The following is a 22,267-nucleotide window of genomic DNA, read 5'->3' on the forward strand; positions in this document are numbered from 1 at the left end:
CCTTAAGTGTCAGATACCTCGAGTTTGGTATCAAATTGATTGGTATAATAAATCCCACAACTTACAATTGTTGGATTTAATATAACTTGTTCAGGTAAAGAGTTTTAAACTCTACCTGAAAAGTTGCCAATTTCAGCTCTGTAGTGCCCTTCTCTGATTGGCCAGCCTATGGCAGCCTGGGCAGGCTGCCTTGATGAGGTGTGAAGTGGCCTGGGCTGAACACAGAGGATGTGCCTGGGGAGGAGAACTACCTCAGCAGATGGGAAAGCAGGAAGGGGGAGGGCTGCCAAACTGATCTTCAAAGGCACAGAAGGACATATGGAGCAACCCAGCACCTCCCTCACATCCTGCAACCCTAGATAATTAAATGCTGTCTTGATTAGACTAGAAAAATCCAGGAGAGGGGTGTGTTTAAGATTTTTAGCCACACCAGTGGGTGGGCTCAGCCAGATGTAACCTCCAAAAATCTGTTTCAGTCATGATGGATTTTTGAGGAATGTTGCTCCCTGGGATTTATTTTTGCTACACTTCCCAGAAAGTGGTCATCACAGGGGGAAGGACCCTGCATGTGATTGGTGAACCAGGACAACCCTGTTTTTCACCCAGGAGTAAGGCTAAATATGGCAGAGCTGCACCCACACCTCAGATCCCCACCAGATCCCTACTGGATCCTTACAAGGAAGAACATCAGAAGAAGAATGACTGCCCTGCTGGACCCCTGACCTTCACCTGGACACTGCACTCTGAAGGACTGCACCAGCTGCACACTTGGGCTTCACCACTAAAAGGACTTTGCCTGTCTTCTACTGCTTCAAGAAGGGCCTCCCTGTTGCTACAGGTACAAAGGAGCTGCCCAGAGTCCCCTGCATCAAGTCCTGCAAGCAGGGCCCAGCTGACCAGCGTCCAGTGGCCATTTGAGGATTATGACCAGGTGCATTCTGGGAATTATAGTCCCAACTCCCAAGGAACAACTCAGAGCTTCTGGAAACTTGGATCAAGTTGGGGACACTTGAAGGACCCCAAAAAGGACATCTGGAAGAAGATCAAGAAGTTTGTAGATGTTTGGAGCAACTTCATAAGTTGAAGAGGTGCATTGTGGGAGTTGTAGTCCCAGAACCCAAGAGGCAAACTAGAGCCTCTGAACCCTTGGCTGGTGCTGTGGACCACTTTCCTGAAATAAGAAACACTTCTGAAAGTAAGTGTAACAGTGTTACCTTGTGGGTGGGCTGAACTCTGGACTTTGTTCCTTTCCAGTGTGACCTTTTTTTAACCCTTTGAGCGCTAGTTGCTTCTATGTGCTAGAAAACATTAATTCTTTAAAAAATCTTATCTCCAGTTCCCCCTATCCGATTTTAATCATTTTGGTGTAATTCTAAAGATCACAATATAATCTATTTTTATAAATTTGTGTTGGATTTTTGTTGTGTTTGCTTGCCACCAGTTCTCTTGCAGTTGCAGCTTGCGTGTCCAAAGCAATGCACATACTTCAACTGATGCGTTTCATCTGTAGCTTTTAGGCAGCAATAAAAACGTCAACCAACTCTTGTGAATATGTTTCTGCTACAAAATGATCTGACTTTTGTCTTTTGGCAGTTTTGATGTTATAAAGTAGTGCAGAAGGTTTAGATGCCTACTGCAAAAATCAAATCTGTATTTTATGTAAATAGCTGAGTGGATCAGTAAAGCCAGCCATTACCCGCTCTATAATAAAAATGAAATGTATGTGCAAGGGGGGCTATGGAGAGATGAAGGGCACTTTTGCTGGGTAGTAGTGAGGGAATCTGAGGAGGAGGTCATGGGAGTAGGAGCACCAAAAGTGATTGTTTGACTGGGTGCCAGAGGCGCTAAAGACTGACGATTGGTATGTGACAAGGTGAAGTAATAGTGTGTCTTTTTTGTTTTTTTGTTTTTTTGAGTGTCTTGATAGAACGTGCTGATTGAGGGAAGAAGCAAAGGTAAGGTGACTGACCTTTACTGTAGCACGCATCTCACACACATCCACCAGCACTTTTGTGACTGTCTACGTAAGCTAGTGTTTTAAAGTGACAGTTTAGCCAGTAGCAGAGATGGCGTCTCGTTGGGTGACTGCTGCTCAAGCCCTAACTCTGGTTATAGAGGACAGTTCTGATGTAGGATCAGAGACTGAGACAGCAGATACTGAGACAGCATCTGAGGGATAGGACAATGGAGCAGACTCTGGGAGTGATATTTCGACAACTCCTCTTCCAGTGATTCTGAGGGAGGTGATGAGGACAGTCCTGTTGTCCCTTCGCAAGCACAGTCTGTGCAAAGGGACAATAGCAGGTTAGCCCAACCCAGAGAGCAGGTGCATGTGGCGGCAAGCACAGCGAGAGTGCTCTCTTGGGAGCTCACCAACTTAGTTCAGACCCAAATTCCAACACCCAATTCATATTATGGAGACATCAAAGTTATTTCTAAGGCAGGCACCTGTGTTTTTGGTCCCGGGCTCAGCAGCCATACAGGGAAACCTACCAAACCCAAACTTTTCTGGAAACTAGACACCTAGGGGGAGTCCACAGAGGTGTGACTTGTTTGGAATCCCCAAAGTGTACCTTACCCAGAATACCCTGCAAAGGTGAAATGTTGAATTAAAGCTCTATTTGTTCTTGCATTTTCTGTCACACAAACTACAGGCATTTGCTGGGATATACACAATCCCTACCACCCAGTGTTTCCCCACCTGTCCTGATAAAAATGCTACCCCACCTAGTGCCTGTGTCAGGAATGGATCACACCAGGGTCAACAGCTGCCCTCATGTAGGGACTAACATTGACCATTGTGTGATCTATTCCTGACACAGGCACTAGGCCTACCCATTCAAGAGAGGCACCATTTTTACTGGGAGACATGGATAAATGCTGGGAGGAAGGACATTTGTGGCTCCTCTCAGATTCCAGAACTTTCTGTCACTGAAATGTGAGGAAAAAGTGTTTTTTTGCCAAATTTTGAGGTTTGCATAGGATTCTGGGTAACAGAACCTGGTGAGAGCGTCACAAGTTACCCCATCCTGGGTTCCCCTAGGTGTCTAGTTTTCAGAAATGTCCAGGTTTGCTAGGTTTTCCTAGGTGTCGGCTCAGTTAGATGCCAAAATCTACAGCTAGGCACTTTGCAAAAAACAGGTCAGTTTTCTTTGGGAAAATGTAATGTGTCCACATTGTGTTTTGGGGCATTTCCTGTCGTGGGCATTAGGCCTACCCACACAAATGAGGTACCATTTTTATTGGGAGACTTGGGGGAATGCTGGGTGGAACGAAGTATGTGGACCCCGGAATTCAGAGATGTGCAAATAACCACTGCTTCTCAACACCTTATCTTGTGCCTATTTTGGAAATACAAAGGTTTCCTTGATACCTATTGTTCACTCTTTATATTTCACCAAATGAATTGCTGTATACCAGGCATACAATGAAAACATATTGCAAGGTGCAGATCATTTATTGGCTCTGGGTACCTAGGGTTTTTGATGAACCTACAAGCCCTATATATTCCCACAACCAGAAGGGTCCAGCAGATGTAACGATATATTGCTTTAAAAAATCTGCCATAGTTAGAAAAAGTTATAGAAGAAAGCGTGGACAGAAATGGCTGTTTTTTTTTTTTTACCTCAATTTCAATATTCTTTTTATTTCAGCAGTTATTTTCTGTAGGTAAGCCTTGTAGAATCTACACAAATGAACCCTTTCTGAATTCAAAAAGTTGTCTACTTTTCACAAATGTTTACCTGTCCAGGATCCATTATTGGTTTCACACCCATTTCAGTCACTAACTGGAAGGACTGGAATAGTAAAAATAGGGTATGTCCCAGTAAAATGCCAAAATTGTGTTGAAAAATGTGGCTTTCTGATTCAAGTCTGCCTGTTCCTGAAAGCTGGGAAGTTGCTGATTTTAGCACCAAAAAACCTTTGTTGATGCCATTTTCAGGGGAAACACATGCTTTCTTCTGCATACCTTTTTTCCCATTTTTCTGAAAAAAATGAAATTTTTGTCGTATTTTGGCTAATTTTTTGGAACCCTCCAGGGGAACCCACAAACTCTGATTACCTTTAGAATCCCTAGGATGTTGGAATAACAGAGCGCAAATTTGGCATGGATAGCTTATGTGGACAAAAAAAAATGAAGGGCTCAGCACTGGGGGGGAGGGGAGCCCCAGCAGCTAAGGGGTTAATGGCCGGTACAGCCCGCAGCAGTGGACTATATGGCTATACCAGTATAATAAAAATGAGGTTCAATTAGGTGGAATATGACCTTCCCTGGGAGCCGAGGTAAGTAAAAAATGTTTTATATGTATGTTGTGTGCATGCTTAGGGGTCAGAGTGAGTATGCATGAGAGTGAGTATATAAATGTGTGTGTATATATAAGACTATGTGTGAGTAACGGTGAAAGTCAAAGGGCACGTGATGTCACTTCCACTGCCCCAGGCATTCTGGTGAGTTAACATGCATGGGTACCTGCCACCCGACATTCATTGAGGATTATAATGCAGCAAAAAAATGCAATAAGGTACAGACGCAAATGTGTATCTAATCTTGACATACTTTATTCTTCACTTAGTAAGGCAGCAACCACATTGAAGAAGCACTTACTTGACTTTAAAAGCAGAAAGTATATAGCCACTGTTAGACCTCACAGCCTTAGAGTGTTCACCCTCAACTTTTTGCCTGCCTCCCTTGACTTATTGACACTGTTTTTGTGGTTTTAGGACTCACTGCACTTTAGCGCTGCCAACCAGTGCTAAAGTGCATATGCTCTCTCCCTTAAAACATGGTGACATTGACTCATACCCAACTGGCATATTTAATTTACTTGTAATTTCCTAGTAAAATGCATTGCATATGCCCATGGCCTGTAAAGTAAATGCTATTAGTGGACCTGCAGCACTGATTGTGTCGCCCACATAAGTAGCCCCTTATCCATGTCTCAGGCCTGCCATTGATATGGCCTCTGTGTGCGGTTTCACTGCAAATTCAACTTGGCATTTAAAAGTACTTGCCAAGCCTGAGGCTCCCCTTTTTCTACAAATAAGTCTCCCCCAAGGTTGGATTGCACACTGGGCAGGGTTCTAAGTAGGTAAAAGGTAGGACATATACCTGGGTGTTTTATATGTCTTGGTCGTGGAAAATTCCTAAATTTGTTTTTTACTGCTCTGAGGCCTGCTCTTTTCATAGGCTAACATCAGGGCTACCCTCATATGCTGTTTGAGTGGTAGGTTCTGATCGGAAAGGGGTAGACAGGTCATATTTAGTATGGCCAGAATGGTAATAAAAAATCCTGCTGGCTGGTGAGGTTAGATTTTATATTACCATTTTAGAAATGCCACTTTTAGAAAGTGAGCATTTCTCTGCACTTACAATCCTTCTGTTTCTTACAGCCTGTCTCCAATCCATGTATGGTCTGGGCTGGTTGACAGCTCCCTTGTGCATCTCACCCAGACAACCACAAACACAGGATGCTCAGTCACACCTGCACACATCTCCATACTAAATCGGCATTTCAAAGGACAGTGGCCAGCCCTCACACAATGGAGTGCCAAATCCCCTACTGGGTCCCTGTCAAACAGAGTTGTACTGAAAGGGGACATTTCGCACTTCAAAACCACTCTTTGAAGTCTCGCCCACTTCTGTAATCGATGCACAGCATCACGCATCGCCGACCCAGAATGACGCAGCCTGGCTACCCAAGAGGATATCGATGCAGCACCAGCTTCGTGACCGGAACTTCTACACACAGCCCACTGGATCAACACATCGCTGAGCAGGTACGATGCAGCCTTACTTCCTGCAGGAGGAATCGATGCAGCACCTGCCGTGCGACAGAAACTCCAACGCATCACCCACCGGATCAATGCAGCACCTGTGACTTTGTTCTGCATGCCCAGGATTTCCACGCATTGTCCCTGGGAGTCAAAAGACCCCGCATCACAAAGAGGATTCAAGCCTGTGCGCCGGAATTCGACGCAAAGTCCTTGCCGCATGGAAAAGAATCAACGCATCGTCTGTGTGCACCCGGAAATCTGACGCACACCCTTTGTTTTCCACGCATCTTCTCCTCTGTGGTCTCCGTGTGTGTAATTTTGACACATAATAGGTATTTTGTGCTTGCAAGAGACAATTGTTGCTTTTAAGAACTTAAGACTCTTATTATTATTACCAAAGTGATATTTCAACTTGTGATTATCAAATCTTGATTGTTTTGACCTTAATTTATTCAGATAAATCTCTTGTATTTTTCTGAAAGTGTGTGGTGTATTTTTGTGGTGTTTTACTGTGTTATTGCATGATTTATTGCACAAATAGTTTACACATTGCCTTCTAGGTTAAGCCTGACTGCTCAGTGCCAAGCTACCAGAGGGTGGGCACAGGATCATTTGGATTGTGTGTGATTTACCCTGACTACGATTGTGGTCCCTACAAGGGTGCATTCCTTTGCCAACCAGAGACCCCATTTCTAACAGCCACTGAACCATGTTTCATGTTTTTGTGTTCTTTTACATTTGGTTATTTGCACCCATATTGCTCACAATCCATCAGTCTCTCAATAACAAATATGGAATAAATTGCCAGCCCTTAAGTCTGTATACAATGTCAATTTCATTGCATGTGCAGTCTTAACTCTATTATTTTAATCATTGGTAAATAAACGATGGCCGCTAAGTTCATAAAAAATAGTCATGTCACATTTGTTACATGCCATCTAAAAATTAAAAATAATGCTCACAATGCTCTACTATTTACCAGTATCTCAGGTTTAGGTGAGTAAGCAAACAAATTAACAGTGAGAGCTGAGCCAAGCCAAGGGGCTGGCCTGCCTTTTAGGGCCTATGTACGAGCAGAGCCATGAAAATATTTGCTATGTGTATCAGACAACAAACATCATGTGAAATATGATAAAGCCTCATCAAAATTGGAAGCAAATATATTTCTTTAAAATGTGGAAGCTTTGACATTAATACATCATATGATAGCACTGCACCGAGAAGTACTGTTAAAAGTAACAGTTTTTAACCACAAACCATTAGTTAACTAAGAAGCAGAACAGTTGTTATGTAAATCCTGTGTGAGGCCCAGATTGTTACAGAGCAACATTATAGTCTATTAAATGAAACACAATATAATTTTGTATATCTGGTATTGTGACTTTGTTTTCATACGCAATAACCAAGGGGGAAAGGGGTATTTTGGTGATTTAAAATGTTGCCTAGGATCACATAATGTAAGCAGGGGAATTGGAATTTATCCATGGTGTCTGTTTCATTTTGTACAAATCCAGTAAATGGGTACCTAGTTGTCTTTTCTTATGCTGACTCTTTGTTTTTGCCTCTTTGTGCAATTTTGTGCAGTTTTTATATAGCGTACACTTGTCCCAAAGCACTTTCTGTGATTATCAGTTACATTACACAAGGTCACATTCATTGTTTATATGCATGGGAATATTATTAATTTGCCCAGTATCACAGGATGTTCAACCAATGCCGGGATGGGAACCTAGTTACCCAGTTCCAAAGCTCTGTCCGCTGTGTCCCTAAGGCCACTTCCTCAGTAGAGGAAGAGTGACAGGCAGGACCAAGAATTAATTTGAGAGGTGTCAATCCCAAACACCCTGCTAAGGCTTCGCCCCCACCCATCCCAGCTGGGTCTGGTAGTCTTCCCTGGGAACCCATGACTATGGCCACATTGAACACCATGGCCTGGAGTCCCTGCCATAGGATCGATTATTTTAAATGTATTTTCACTGCACTTTTTTTATTTTTTTTATTCTGCTACAAGAAGCATTGATGGCAGAGTCATAATATTAGTGCATATTGGCAGAGCTCCCAGTTTCTTGTTATTGCCTTTTACAAATCATTTTATCAAGAGACTGACAGCCCCATGTACTAAGCCCAAGTCACAAATAGAGGAGGGCATGCAGGCAAAATAACAGAGCGAGCCATGGATCTGGCTTGGCTCTAAGAGTCCGTGCAATAGCCGAGCCATGAAATTGTGTGGAATGTATATTGTGCATCAAACATAATGTAAAAACATTATACAATTCATTAAGAATTCAAAAATTTTATTTCTTTAACATGCAGATTGGCTTGACTCAGAACATCAGATTATATCACTGCCTAGACATTCATTAAAAGTGAAACATTCGGGGGGCGTGGCTTCGGGCGTCAAGATGGCAGTCGCACTCAGAGAGTGCTCTGGACCCCTCCGTCATCCGCCCCAAAAAGCGACTGCCACAACACCTTAAAAATCACCCTGGGTGCTCCCACGGGCTCCAGAACACTCGGCCCCCCTCTGAGGCCGGCAACAACGTGCTCTGAGCCGCGGGCGCTGAACGCGACCGGAGCGACAGAGACAAAGTCAAAACCAAGATGGCGGATCGGCCCGCGGCGCCCTGCCAGACCCGGGGCTGAGGACTGGCTTGCCGACGCCGCCGCCGCGAGCAAAGCCGCTACGTGTGATTCGGAGGGTGCTGGGACCAGGACTGAGCCCCCCCCCACGCGGAGGAACGGTGCGGACGGGACGACCACCGCGAATCGGGCAGCCACAAACGACGTGGGGACCGCCTGGCCCGGGATCTGACGTCCGAGCCCCCCAGGCTTGAAAACAGCATCACCGGCGAACAGGAACATCCCGGCGACCCGCGCCCCGTGAATCAGGTAGGCGCGGGTCTGGGAAAGAAACACACCGCTCCAGAGGGGATTCCCTCGTCTGAATTGCGACTGGGGCGAGCAGGCGCTTGGGGTGAAACGGGCGGCGCCCCCCCCCGGTGAACCGGCGGGCCCGGGGACCCGACACCGAGGGGTAGTGGCGCTCCCCCCCCGGAAGATAAAGAGAGGCCACAGAGCAAAAGAAATCATTGATCGGCCCAAGTGGAACAGTGGGCAAGGCGATGATTCCAGTCCCCCCTCTGTCAAAGAGACCACACATAAAATTTTAATAAGCAAGGCCCCCATTAATGTCAATGCTAAACGCTGGGGAACGACTCATCTGAACACTTGAACTTATCGTCAACAAACCAGCCAACCTGGCCATAGCGACAGGCCGATGAGGGACAGGAACAACCATAGGGGGAAAGAGACAATTAAGAGAAACTCCATGTTCTGGGTTAGTGGGCTAACGACTGCCGGAAGCTGGGAAGGAAACTGAGATGAAGACCACACGAATGACCTAAAAGATAACACACCCGCAAACTCCCTCCGAGACTCCCCCCCTGTGAAAGCGCTAAGGGTGCAGAACCTAGACGAGATAGCGGTAAAAGCCGGAGAGGCTACCTCCAACCCCCTGAGACAAAATGGGAAAAGACAGAACGAACAAACAAACCCCTCCCTCCCAGCAGCAAAACATTGACCAATTTACAACGCCAGCAGGCCCCAAGGGAGAAGGGGAGACAACCACTGGAGGCCCAGCACTAGATGGAGTAAGTGCTATTCTCCAAGCAATTCAATCATTGCAGTCAGCCGTAGAGACCAAAATTGGGGAAGTGCGTGAGGATATGGGCCTCATAAGGCAAGATCTAAAAAATGCGGTGAATCGAATCACTGAAGTAGAGGGTCGAGTTTCGCAAACCGAAGACTAATTAGTTGATCTTCGAACCAAAGTGGCCCAGCTACAAACACGAACATCCGAGCTACACCGCCGTGCGGAGGATGCAGAAAATCGATTGCGACGTAACAACCTACGCCTTGTCGGATTTCCTGAGGGAGTAGAAGGAGATAAAGCCTCTGACTTCTTGGAGCATTGGATTAAGACCTGGATGCCAGACCAAACTCTTTTGCCCTGGTTTGCGGTGGAACGCGCTCATAGAGCCCTGGCCCCACGTCCCCCACCGGGCGCCCCCCGGCGCCCAATGATTGCACGCATCCTCAACTTCAGAGATCGGGACAATATCCTTAAAGAAGCAAGACGTTCGGGGGATCTTCAATGGGAAAACCACAGAATTCTAATATTCCCGGACTACACCCGGGAGGTCCAGACCCGTAGACGCTCGTACGAACAGGTTAAATAAAAACTTAGAGCCATACAACTTTCATACATGCTCCCATTCCCTGCGAAACTCAAAGTCATCATGGCGGGCAAGGCGCACTTCTTCGAATCCCCGGAGGAGGCATGGGACTGGCTCACTGAAGAGGGCTTAGGGGCCCGCAACAGACTTACAACACGAGGGGGGGTATCCTCCCGCGATGATCCCCCACCTACCGGGGGGCCCCGAGGAGCCGTAAACGTACTAGATCTTGGAAGGGAAGACAAAATGACCTGGACACCCCCATGGAAGAAGGAGCCGCTGGGGGGCCCGGCCCCCGAGGGGAAGGAACGCCCGGCGAACCCCCGGAATCACGGGGCCAGACACGAGCTGGAGACGATGACCGCCTGAGCCTATCTCCGGTGCTCGGTTGAGATGCTGCACGAGGCCCTGATGGGAGTGCCGGGGAGAACCAGGGGATCTGGGTCGCCCCGTGGGGCCCCCCTTTGGGGGGCTCCGCCGGTGACCTGATTCCTCTCCTCTCTGAGGTTTGACAAATCCGGCCTGACTTCTTGTGAACAATTGTAAGCGATCCAACTAAATGGAGGGGTCCATCACTCCACTCCTATGACAGCCTCATTGGCTGTTTTGTTCAGGTTGGGGACTAGGGCGACAGATGCTTCCGGGGAGGGAGTATGGGGTGGGGGGCGGTTGGGGGGTAAGAAGTTTGAGTTGGGGATAGATAGCTACAGTTTGTTGACTGTTTCTCACAACTTTAGTAGTGCACTGTTACGGTTAGAATGGTCATTCCGGTGTCCGTTGGCATACACCGAACAACGTAAGACTCCCACACAGTCCACGCAGGGTCCTCCTTGACACAAATCATCTCCTGGAATGTGAACGGTCTATTAGATAAGATCAAGAGATCCGCAGTAATCAATACTCTCCGTAGGTACTCCCCCTCAGTGGTCCTACTGCAAGAAACCCACCTTTTGGGAACCAAATGCCCTATGCTCGCACGAGGAGGATTCAATAGAGTTTACCACGCAGGCTTCTCTAGAGGCTCTAGAGGAGTGGCCATCCACCGCTTGCTGCCTATGGTGATCACATATACGTTGTCTGACCCGCAGGGCAGATTTGTAGTTGTCTCGGGGCTGCTTCGCGGCTCACCCCTAAATCTCGTATGCATATATGCCCCCCCAGCAGGACTTGACGCCTTTTTACTGTCACTCTGCCAGGTAATAGCGAGACTCCCCCGGGGAACCACGTTGGTAGGAGGAGACTTTAATGCGGTCCTGGACCCCAGACTAGATGTATCCGGAGATATTACTGCAGGCAGGTCCTCCCGAGCCACGAATCTTATCGACTGGGCTGAAAGCCTTGGCCTGTGTGAAGTGTGGAGAACTTGGCACCCCAGAGAACGTCAATACACACACACATCGGCCGCTCACCGGGCACATTCTAGAATTGATCTAGTATTCATGCCGGCCCTTGATGTCACCGGCGTCACGGGGGCAGAGATACTGCCCCGGGGGTTGTCGGACCACGCACCGGTACGAATCCGGCTGGGCGGAGTGGATCCCACTAGGCGCCCAGTGTGGCGTCTGAACGCATGGTTCCTGCAAGACAATGATTATACCCTTGAAATTAGGGAACACCTCACACAATATTTTGAACTAAATGTAGGAACGGTGCAGTCCCCTGGCACATTATGGGCCGCCTGTAAGGCTACCCTGAGAGGGCAAGCTAAATGCCTCATACGGGCGTGTGAGCGTGCTCGCGATTCGCGAGTGACCGAGTTGGAAACTGAAGCATTAAAGCTGGAGCACCAACAAACAACCTCATCTGAGGCCTCTACAATGAGACAGCTCACCAGAGTCCGGGACGAAATCAAACACTTAGTACTAGAGTCAGCAAAACACATGTGGAGGGCATCATCCGCACGAATATACGGATGGGGAGACAAAAATGGGAAGCTCCTCCATTGGCTGGCCACCCGCACCCTAGTTAACAGAACAATTCCCGAAATCAGAGACGACTCAGGTACCCTCTCTAAGACACCTTTTGAGATTGCCCAGAGCTTCGCTTCCTACTATGCACGCCTCTACACAGAACACCCTCGGCCCACTATGGAAAAAGAATCCCCCCTTCTGAATGACATAACTCTTGCCAGGGTTCAAGGCAAGGATGGATGAGGCAATCAGCATTGCAGAAGTAACCAACGCGATCGCCAGCCTTGCCACAGGCAAGACCCCAGGGCCAGATGGATTCCCAGCGGAAATATACAAGAAATGTAGCGACATTCTTGCTCCATACCTACTTAAGATGTATGAGGAAGCTGATCAGAGGGGTCACTTCCCTCTCGGGATTGACCTAGCTACAATCGCAGTGATCCCTAAAACCCAACCTCCATCACAAAACTGCTCGGCATACCGGCCCATTTCACTCCTTAATATCGAGATCAAAGTACTAGCCTCAATCCTAGCCTCTAGACTAAAAGATACAATGCCCACCTTGATACACCCTGATCAATGCGGCTTCATGCCTGCTCGCAGCACTAGGCACTGCATTAGGCGGTTACATCTGGCTCTGGCACACCGAGGGACCCTGACACACACCCCACTGGCGTTGCTTTTACTTGACTTCGAGAAAGCATTTGACACAGTGGATTGGTCCTACCTTAAACAAGTGTTAATAAAAAACGGATTCGGACCCAAATTCCGGGGCCTGGTGGGACTACTCTACTCTAACCCAACGGCCCAAGTCCAGGTAAACGGAGTAGTCTCAGACACATTCCCTATTAGCCGAGGCACTAGACAGGGCTGTCCGCTATCCCCCTTGCTCTTTGCGCTAACGATAGAACCCTTGGCAAAACTGCTACGAGAAGACCCTCTGATAGAGGGCTGGCCTTGGCCGATGTGCCCAGAGGACAGAGTGGCGCTATACGCGGACGATGTCCTGTTATACATCTCTAACCCGGCCAAGAGTGGCCCACGCATTCTGCAAATTCTGAGGGCCATATTTATACTTTTCGACGGACATCTGCGCCAACGCAGTTGTGCATCAAAAAATCTAACGGCGGCTAACGCCATTCTGAAGCGCCATGCGGGCGCCGTATTTATTCAATGACGTTAGCCGGCGTTAGCCGGCGGAGCTGCCTGGTGTGCGTCAAAAAAAATGACGTACACCAGGCAGGGCCGGCGTAGGGGAATATGGAGCTTGGGCGCCAAAAAATGGGGCAAGTCAGGCTGAGGCAAAATTTTCGCCTCCACCCGATTTGCGCCATTTCTTTTGACTCCCAACCCCCATTGAAATGACTCCTGTCTTAGCAAAGACAGGAGTCATGCCCCCTTGCCCAATGGCCATGCCCAGGGGACTTCTGTCCCCTGGGCATGGTCATTGGGCATAGTGGCATGTAGGGGGACACAAATCAGGCCCCCCATGCCACAAAAAAAAAAAAAAGAAATTACTTACCTGAACTTACCTTATGTTCCCTGGGATGGGTCCCTCCATCCTTAGGCGTCCTCCTGGGGTGGGCAAGGGTGACAGGGGGGGTCCCTGGGGGCATGGGAGGGCACCTCTGGGCTCCTTCCAAGCCCACAGGTCCCTTAACGCCTGCCCTGACCAGGCGCTAAAAAACGACGCAAAAGCGGCTGGCCGTCATTTTTTTTTACCCGCCCACTCCCGGGCGTGTAAATACGGCGCACATGCCTCGGAGTCAATTTTTTAGACGGGAACGCCTACCTTGCATATCATTAACGCAAAGTAGGTGTCCACGCTAAAAAATGACGCAAACTCCATGGACTTTGGCGCTAGACGCGTCTAACGCCAGAGTATAAATATGGAGTTTGTTTTGCGTCGAATTTGCGTACAAAAAAAACGCTGCAAATCCGGCGCAAACGGAGTATAAATATGGCCCTAAATCTCTTCTCGGAGGCTTCAGGACTGACTCTGAACCCCAATATATCCCTGCTGGTTCCCCTCCATCAATCGTGCGACTGTGTGGACTGGCAGCAAAACATACCTGTGCGGAGGAATAGCTTCAAATACCTAGGGGTACATGTTTCAACGCTCCCTGAGTTAACATGGGAGCTCAATATTACTCCACTAACCAAAAAAATCAAAAACGATCTCCAACGTTGGAGGGACCTCCCCCTCAAACTACTTGGTAGAATCGCTCTCTATAAAATGATGGTTCTTCCCAGGCTCCTCTATCTCCTCCAGAACTTCCCACATCCTATCCCCATGAAATGGTTTAAAGATATGGACTCGCTAGCTCGACAGTTCCTGTGGAGCGGTACCCGGCCCCGTCTGGCGCTTAAAACTTGCCAGAGAGATGTCTATGAAGGGGGTCTGGGAATGTCCAATATTCACTACTACCACCTGGCAGCGCAGCTGTTAGTGATTAATGACTGGATCGGGGGAGGATGGACAGATCCGGCATACCGGCTGGAACTCCAGACACTGAGTTATACTAGGATTTTTGATGCCCTGTACGGTGGCCCGATCTCGCGAGGGGTCCCAGAGGTGACCGGGGTGGTACTACAGGGATGGCGGATGGCCCAGAAGGTGTCGGGATGGTGGGGGCGACTTACCCAACAGACTCCACTGTGGCATGGGACATACTTAAGAGAGGTGGCCGGCCTGGAGGGATTCCAGAAATGGGATAACATAGGTATCTCCACGCTGGGAGATGTATGGGAGAGCTCACACATGCGCTCCTTTGAAAGCCTGCAGGAAACCTATTCCCTAAACAAGACGCAATTCCATAAATATCTCCAGGTCCGTCACGCCCTACTGACGCAGATACAGACAGGGGATAGCATTCCCGAGAGTAGACCCTATGGAGAGAAGGGCATTGATGGGGAACCTGGGTAAGGGAGGCGTCTCCCAGATATATCGTACATTGATTACTGCCACCGCCTGTTCCCTGGAGGGGCTGCGTCGGAAATGGGAGGGATGGGTGGGACCTCTGGAGGAGATGGACTGGAATGAAGCACTGGCAGCTCCTCATACCTTAACGATGACGACTCGTCTCCGACTAATTCAGACCTACTATCTCCATGCAGTTTACCTTACACCCGCCAAACTATACAAGGCGGGCCTCCGACCCACAGATGACTGCCCCCGGTGTATGAGCCCAGATGCCGATTTCTTCCATATGGTGTGGGCATGCCCAGTGATTAAAACATATTGGGGGGCTATATCGCGAGAGATCTCAACGGCCTTGCAGGTAGACACGGAGTTGACACCATTGACATTCCTACTAGGTATCATGGAAGACTCTGGGCTGAGAAGGCCAGAACGAACCTTCCTAGGGGTGAAATGCCTAGTAGTCAAAAGAGACATCATGGCAGACTGGAAAGCCAATAAAGCACCAGCTCTGACGAAGTGGAGACGGGGGGTGGACTGGTGTGCTCAATGTGAAAAGCTAGTATACGAGGCTAGAGGTTGCCCCGAAAAATATAACAAGGTATGGGGAAAGTGGGAAGCCACAACAGATTACCCTGCCCCTACAAACTGAATGACATACCAAGAGGGTGAGCCGGAGTACACACCACCTTCCCCCTCTCCTATGTGGGACGAGTTACTCACAAATTACACCATCGTAGAGATGCACAATCTACGCGCACAGGGTGTCGTCTGAGACATTGGGATTGACCACTGTTTAGTGCCCGTTGGCACCTATTCATCAATATGTACAACTGTTTTATTTGTTTTTTCCTTTTGCAAAAATCAATAAAATTTCTTTATAAAAAAAATTAAAAAAAATGTGAAACATTCATGGCTCACCCTCGAACTACAATGCCATTAGTGTACAAAGAGAAACATTAGCAGCCATATAACCCTAAGCATGGACTAGATTCCTATTATACATAGAGGAGCAATACAGTCTACTAAGTCAAATATAAAAGGTGCTTTTATAGCACAAATCTGCAACTCAAGCATTTAAAAGTGGGCTCATAAGTGCTAATAAAGAAAAAGGAGGCTCTGTGAAATAAAATGTGTGTCTAAGATCACACAATTTGGACGAGCAGGGAAGCAACTTTGATGCCAGGATGTCTGGTTTAAAATTTTGAACTTCAGCCACCAGATGGGAATCTCTCTGTGTGTCTCTCTCCCCTGTCTATCTCGGTCTCTCTCTCCTGTTTACATCAAAGGTCATTGTTTTGTGTTTCATTCTTGACTCAGGACATCAGGCCCCTAAGACCCATCTATAAAGCCAAGAACGCTTTTATTTGGGAGTATCACACCCCAAACACCCATCCTAAAGCTACGCCTCTGGGTGGACTAGACATGCTTGATTTCAAATCCTGTCTTTTAGCAGCACAACTCCAATAGGTATGGAAATAGATGTACTCGGATGGGATGTCAGAGACTAGATACATCTGCAACACTTTGTGCACAAACAAAATAAATTATATTGTTTTCGGTGATAACCCTCGTGACTGGTTATCCTGTTCTACTATGTAAGACCAAACAGTGCTGTAGTAGATACTTGAAAACGTGTGCTTCGAAAACAATGTAAATGCCTGAAATGCCTTTCTGGTGCCTTCCCAGAATGTTAGTGATGTATCGGAATTGGAGCAGGTGGTGTATTAGTCAAGTAGCTCTTAGACACTAGTCCATGTTTCTCCAGTACTCCTTTGATTCAGTTGCAAGATGTAGCAAAGAAGATGAATTTTCAGTGACACTCCTTTGTGTTCAGAGGAACACTTTGGCTCTCAATGGTTTGATCCTACTTTTGTCATGTTTGATAACCACCTTATGTTTTTTGGTGATGTGCACTTTCCTTGTTTTTTAGATGGCCTTACTCTGTTCACTGCCAGAACTCAGGCCTGATTTATACAATGGTGGAGAGGGTGTGGCGAGGGTTCTCCGTTGAGACAGAGTTCCCTTCCTGCCAATATAGTGGCTCACCCGCCACATTTACATGCAGGCAGACTTTGGGGTTAACTTCTCTGTCTCTGCTATGATTAATCCCCTTGCTATGGGAGAAGTGGCTACATGTCCACCCCGCCAATTTAGATGGGCGGTCATGTAGTCATCTTTTACTGTTCCTTACCACCAGGTAAAAACTAGTGGTACTGTTTGCTATAGGGTTGCTTCCTTCTGATGCAACCCCGAAGCAAACAGTAAATGCATTAACAGGAACTGCTCTGATGGCAGTCTGCCAGTGCCATTATAAATGGCCACCAGGTAGGCCACCATTCGTAAATCTGGTGGGTAAAGTAGTCCCAGCCTGGTGGATGTAGAGTCTTGCCAGGCCAAGGGAGAATACTCCATAAATAAATCGGGCCCTTAGTGTTGTCTGGTGTCTCATGCAAGAAGCAGGGATGAATTTTGTATCCTGTACTAGTTGCTGTGCTGTGCTGTGTGCGTGTCTGTGGTTAGCGTTAGCCCGTATGAGTTTGTGGTGTTCAATGCATAATCTCGTTTTTATTGATAAGAAGTCAGGGACTGAGCAGGAAAGACAATTTTCAGTTAAGCCATGTTGCTACGTGTAACATATAAATAGAGATATATGTATATTTTTTACAAGAGCGTAATTAAACCGAAATCCCAATAATCGTGCTGCGTGAATCACGTGTCATTACTGTTTCACTTAACCTTACATTGACAGGAAACTTGGGGCCAGATGTAGCAAGCCGTTTGCATGTCGCAAACTGCGAAAATCGCACTTTGCGCAATGCAAACGGCCTCACGCAATGCTCATTCCCAAATTGCGAGTCGGTACCGACTCGCAGTTTGGGAATGCGACTCGCAAATAGGAAGGGGCGTTCCCTTCCTATTTGCGACTCGCATCGCAATTCAGAGTTGCTTTGTGACCGCGAATGCGGTCGCAAACCAACTCGCAGTTACCACCAGTGTCACACTGGTGGTAACTCATTCGCAAAAGGAAAGGGGTCCCCAGGGGACCCCTTCCCCTTTGTGAATGTCGATAAAAATATTTTTTCAGAGCAAGAGACCACTGCCTACTCTGTAAAAAACGAAACCAAATGGTTTCGGTATTTTTTTCATTTTGCAACTCGTTTTCCTTAAAGGAAAACGGAATGCAAAATGAAAAAAAAAACTGCTTTATTTAAAAAGCAGTCACAGACATGGAGGTCTGCTGACTACAGCAGGCCACCATCCATGTGAGTGCAGGGACTCGCTATGGGGTCGCAAAATGCGACCCACCTCATGAATATTGAACAGCGAGTCGCAGAAGGTGTCTGAGACACCATTCTGCATCCGATTTTGCAACTTGCAAATTGCGAGTCGCTCAGACTCGCAATTTGCAAGTCGCAAAATCGGATTTTGCTACATCTGGCCCTTGGCTCGACCAGAAAGGTTTTGCTGTAAATGGCAAACGTTGTTGGTGCGTGGCCTCGTGTACTACGTAAGCAACATTCACATCTTTAGAGACCGTACGGACAAGCAACTGAGACAATTTTCATCTAGGAGACATCGAATAGTGAATACGTTTCATTTCATTTTACCCACTCGTAATTAAATCTGCATGAGAGACTGAAACATTCCCTACACTTTGTGCCATTGTAACTACAGAGCTGTATGACACAGCCTTTTAAGGCATCGGTGCATTCATTTAATTTTTCCTGTTCACTGTCACAGACGTGTCAGAGGAAGACAAGCTAATTGCGCCCATCTTGGAAAAAGGTGAAGGAGCAAGTACTGAACAATCTCGATGCTGATCTAATACAGGCAACCACGTATTTTAGAAAATACAGACAGGGGTTGACTGGAGCCAATCAGAGACTGTGGAACTGTACGAAAACTCACGGTGCGATTGGTGCTTGTAAACACGCTGATGAGCTGCTACAGGAAGGGTATGTGACTCTCTATAACAGCACTATCAAGGAAAGTGTCTTTTTTATAATTTTATTTAATTGTAAGCATTTTAGTTCAGGCTTGTTGGCTCTCTATTGATAGTGTAGAATTGGGTTTGGTATTGCTCGCTTGCTTAAAGCATCAAAAACGTGGATGATTTCACTGAGCACAAGAGAGAAAGAGTATGGCTCAAAGAAATAATATCTTTTTCGAATTATAGCACTGGCAATTTAATTTTGTAAAAGGCCATCCTGCTTCCCTGCCTCAATCAGCTTTCTGATTCCGTCTTCAGAAGCAACCGATACAAGTGGTGAGGGAAGCTATTGTAGGGCAGACATACAAGTCAAACAAAATTAAGCTAACGCTCCACTAACCCAGAAAATATGAATTTAAACTCGGAGATCCCATTTTCCTCCAATTCTGAGCGTGAATCTCAGAGACCAGTAGCTGCAGCGGTAACGAGGAGAAAATCAGCATAATACTGCGTTGCAACTTCTATGTCAACCTCAGTCCCCCAGGTTGTTTTGAAATTCTGGGGAGGAATAGAAACCTGTTTCCTTCGTTCTCCCCTTGTGTGTTCCGGAGGAAAAAGACCGCTCTCCAAGGTAGCTGCAATTTCTTTTCTTTATTCAAAATCACAGTCTTCTGGCAAAGAAGCGCCCGACGCGTTTCGGTCACCTGGACCTTGTTTACGGACATAAACATCACAGTCTCTCCTTAGTGTTTATATAAATGTTAACCCCTTCGCTGCCAGGCCTTTTCCCCCTCCTGTGCCAGGCCTTTTTTTGCCTATTTGGGGGAGTTCGCGCTTAGGCCCTCATAACTTTTTGTCCACATAAGCTAACCAAGCCAAATTTGCGTCCTTTTTTTCCAACATCCTAGGGATTCTAGAGGTACCCAGACTTTGTGGGTTCCCTTGAAGGAGGCCAAGAAATTGGCCAAAATACAGTGAAAATTTCGTTTTTTTTTTAAAAAATGGAAAAAGTGGCTGCAGAAGAAGGCTTGTGGATTTCCCCCTGAAAATGGCATCAGCCCCTGCGCGAGACGGGGGGGGGATTCGGGCTACGTTTGATCCACTCAGGCGACCCCTGGCGAGACTAACATTGATAGCACCGAAGACTTCCTAGAGTATGGTGTTGAACGCTTGATTTGTGACTGCTAATTGCAATTGATCCGAAGGAAAGGAGGGGTCCATCACTCCACTCCAACGACAGCTCCACTGGCTGTCTGGTTTTGGTTGGGTACATGGGCGACAGATGCTTCCGGGGGGGGAGTATGGGGAGGGGGGGAGTTCAGGGGGGGAGAGGAAGTTTAAGTTAGGTTTAAGAGGCGACAAGTTAGTTAGCCTGGTTTGTAAATTTAGAATTTCGCTGTCACGTTCGAAATGGTCATCCCAGGGCCTGCACCCACACATCCAAACATGCCCAACATCGGCACACCTCACGCTTGGTCCTCAGTAACCCAGGTCCTCTCCTGGAATGTAAATGGCCTATTAGACAAGATCAAAAGATCGGCAGTATTTAATACCCTCCGCAGGTATTCCCTCTCAGTGGTTCTCCTGCAGGAGACCCATCTTCTTGGGTCCAGATGCCCTATGCTTGCGAGGGGAGGATACGATAGGGTATACCATGCAGGATTTTCCAGAGGCTCTAGAGGAGTGGCTATTCTGCTCCATCGATCTCTGCCCATGGTGATCACTTCCACGCAATCTGACTCACAAGGTAGATTCATGGTAGTCACAGGGACTCTTCACGGACAACCGCTAAACTTGGTATGCGTATATGCACCCCCGGCAAATCTTGACTCCTTCCTACTTTCGCTCCACCGAGTAACCTTAGGATTACCCCAAGGAACCACCCTACTGGGCGGCGACTTCAACGCGGTCCTTGACCCAAAGCTGGACATCTCTGGGGAAACTACCATAAATAGATCCAAGCGGGCCTCAGCCCTAAGTAATTGGGCGGAGAGCCTCGGCCTGTGTGAAGTGTGGCGCACCTGGCATCCCAGAGAACGCCACTACACACATACTTCGGCAGCCCACCAGACGCAGTCCAGAATAGACCTGGTGTTCATGCCCGCCCTAGATTTCTTAAAAGTCGCAGGGGCAGAGATTCTTCCACGGGGGGTCTCCGACCATGCACCAATACGAATCCGACTGGGCAGAGCAAACCTTACCAGACGGCCTATGTGGCGCTTAAATGCGTGGCACTTACAAGATAAAGAGTATACCCAAGATATCAGGTCGCACCTCGGCCAGTATTTCGAATTAAATGAGGGCTCGGTTCGGTCCCCGGGAATGCTATGGGCTGCCTGCAAGGCCACTATTAGAGGTCACGCCAGAAGCATTCTTCGGTCCCGTGAACGGGATCAAAACTCACAGATCACCGAGCTAGAGAACAAGGCCCGGAGACTCGAATGCCAACATGTAAACTTGGCATCTGCCTCGACTATGAGGAAACTGACCAGGGTAAGAGAGGATATCAAACATATAATGCTAGAATCGGCCAAGCACATGTGGAGAGCCTCAGCAGCTCGAATCTATGGATGGGGGGATAAGAACGGGAAGCTACTGCATTGGCTGGCCACCCGCCCCATGGCTAACAGAATTATACCGGAGATCTTAGATGACTCGGGCACCCTTGTCAAAACAGCAGTGGAAATCGCACATAGCTTCGCCTCCTACTACGCCCGTCTATACGCCGGACACCCACGCCCTGCTGTTGAGAGAGAGTCCCCCCTACTAAATGAGATTACCCTTCCCGGGGTATCCCCAGAGGCGAGAGACAAACTGGACGAGGCCATTGGTCTTGTAGAGATCTGCAGCGCAATATCGGGCCTGGCATCAGGCAAAACACCAGGCCCCGACGGCTTTCCAGCGGAATTTTACAGTAAATGTAGTGATATTCTGGGCCCCCACCTGCTCAACATGTACGAAGAAGCGGAGAATCAAGGCCGCTTCCCAACAGAGATTGATCAAGCCACTATTGTGGTGATCCCCAAAACCCAACCCCATCACGACACTGTTCGGCGTACCGGCCTATCTCGCTCCTAAATGTGGAAGTCAAGGTGCTTTCTTCGATCCTTGCTTCCAGACTGAAGGAGGTAATGCCCACGCTGGTGCATCCTGATCAGTGTGGTTTTATGCCCACTCGTAGCACAAGGCACTGCATCAGACGACTACACCTTGCTTTGGCACACCGCGAGGCGCTATCGCATACACAATTGGCACTGCTTTTACTCGACTTTGAAAAGGCATTTGATACGGTAGATTGGTCCTACCTCGAACAGGTCCTATATAAAAATGGGCTTGGACCTAAATTCCGGGGATTGGTGAAACTCCTATACTCTAACCCGACTGCCCGTATCAGGGTGAATGGAGTGGTCTCCGATCCAATCCCTATTGGCCGTGGGACTCGGCAGGGATGCCCGTTATCTCCCCTGCTCTTCGCACTAGTAGTAGAGCCACT

This window comes from Pleurodeles waltl, chromosome 5 (assembly GCF_031143425.1).
Source record: "Pleurodeles waltl isolate 20211129_DDA chromosome 5, aPleWal1.hap1.20221129, whole genome shotgun sequence".
Lineage (NCBI taxonomy): Eukaryota > Metazoa > Chordata > Amphibia > Caudata > Salamandridae > Pleurodeles > Pleurodeles waltl.